Source organism: Lutjanus erythropterus, chromosome 19 (genome assembly GCF_056507025.1).
Source record: "Lutjanus erythropterus isolate fLutEry1 chromosome 19, fLutEry1.hap2, whole genome shotgun sequence".
Lineage (NCBI taxonomy): Eukaryota > Metazoa > Chordata > Actinopteri > Lutjaniformes > Lutjanidae > Lutjanus > Lutjanus erythropterus.
In genome coordinates, this window is record NC_139335.1 from 13256759 (window position 1) to 13258443 (window position 1685).

The following is a 1685-nucleotide window of genomic DNA, read 5'->3' on the forward strand; positions in this document are numbered from 1 at the left end:
AATTTAATCACTTTACCTTTTATTATTGCTTTAATTGTCTTATTAATGCACACCTAGATATATTATTGTAGTGAAGTTTTATTAATTTAGTGTAGCCATATTATTTTATGTGACAACGGTCAAATTTTTATGTATCATTGTACCCATTAGCACTGATAAAGGTTATTAAGACTTCCAACCACCAGAGGGCCGCAATGACTAGCGTTCTTATCTGTAATCTACGCTTTTATTGCCTATGGGTTAGACAGTATTATTGCTACACTACTTATTGTAGAATTATATGATGATCAGTTTATATGATGAAAAGCAACTTCATATTGACGGACGTGGTGATGGAGGCTGCATTTTTCTGCTATGCCTGCTCTCCTCTGTGGTTGTCCACTGTTTTCAGGTAGGTAGGCCCATTTAAATTTCAGTAATTGTAATTGTATTATTAATTCAAAAACATAATTAGTAATGCTTTACTTTGCAACATGTTACTCCCAACACTGCTACTACTAAAAGTGTGTGGTGGTTTCTGCAGAGACCCTGCCCTGTGCCAGTAATTTCTAATTTTCTCATACTTTGTTGTGTTTGAGATGTTTCTGGGCTTCAGCCTCTTTGGCAGCGGTGTGTAGTTGTAGCTGTGTTCACACAAAATCCAATGTTGTGCATGTGTGGGCATTTTAATTTGTGCTGTAGAGCTCACCTGCTGTGACACAATCAGAAATAACATGTCATCTCTCTGATACACTGCTTTGTTCTCGCTGACACCACTCGCGCTCTAAATTTACTCTCTGTGTCTCAGTTCGGTTCAATTTCAATTCAAAAAAAGCTTCATTGGAAACAGACATTTAATATGGCAAAGAAAGCATGAAATACAAAACAACAACAAAATATATTGCCAAAGTAAATGTTAAATGTGAAAAATGCAAAAATGCACAAAAACAGAAGAAATGTGAGCTTGTTTTTAGAAACATATGTATATGCAGAAATGAGTACCAACATGGCTTCTCAATTGTTGAGCTGTGGAGGAGGTGCCAACAAATAATTTTACAGTTTACACACAATGCTGCATATTCTGCACCTTTAAATTCACCCGTGCATATTTTTCTGCTCTCTACTGAATAACAGAAGTCAGAAAAGAAGACTGTACCACAGTCACTGATAGAAAAAGCCACTGTCCTGCAGGCATCTGTGCTATAAATACAAATTATTCACTTAAATGCTGGATTAAAACCAGTGACAAAAACAGAACAATACAATTATTTCATTCCTAAACACTCTCACATGTGTCATGAGATATTTTTCTGTCTGGGTGGATTTGGACTTGAAATTTAAATCTTTCGGCAATATTTATTTAAAACATAAACACTCATTGTGACGCTTTGCATGTGATGTAGAGGCGTGTCAGGCTCTGGGCTCGGAAGACGCAGCTGAGCATGAGGCCATCTCCTGGCTTTTCCTGCATCAGACAATATCCTTTTGGCGGTGTACGTAGCATGGTAAAGCCTTGTTAAAGCCCTCTCCGCCCTTTCCATCTGTGGCTGTTTACTCTGACTGACAGCTCACTGGGACGCTCAAAGAGGCAGAGAAAGTTGTACCAGATTCATCTCAAGTGAAGCACTGCTGCCTCATTCACACCACAATCTCCAGCAAAACGTCATGTTGACAGCGAAAACCTCAAACTTTGAGGGAGCGGGGCG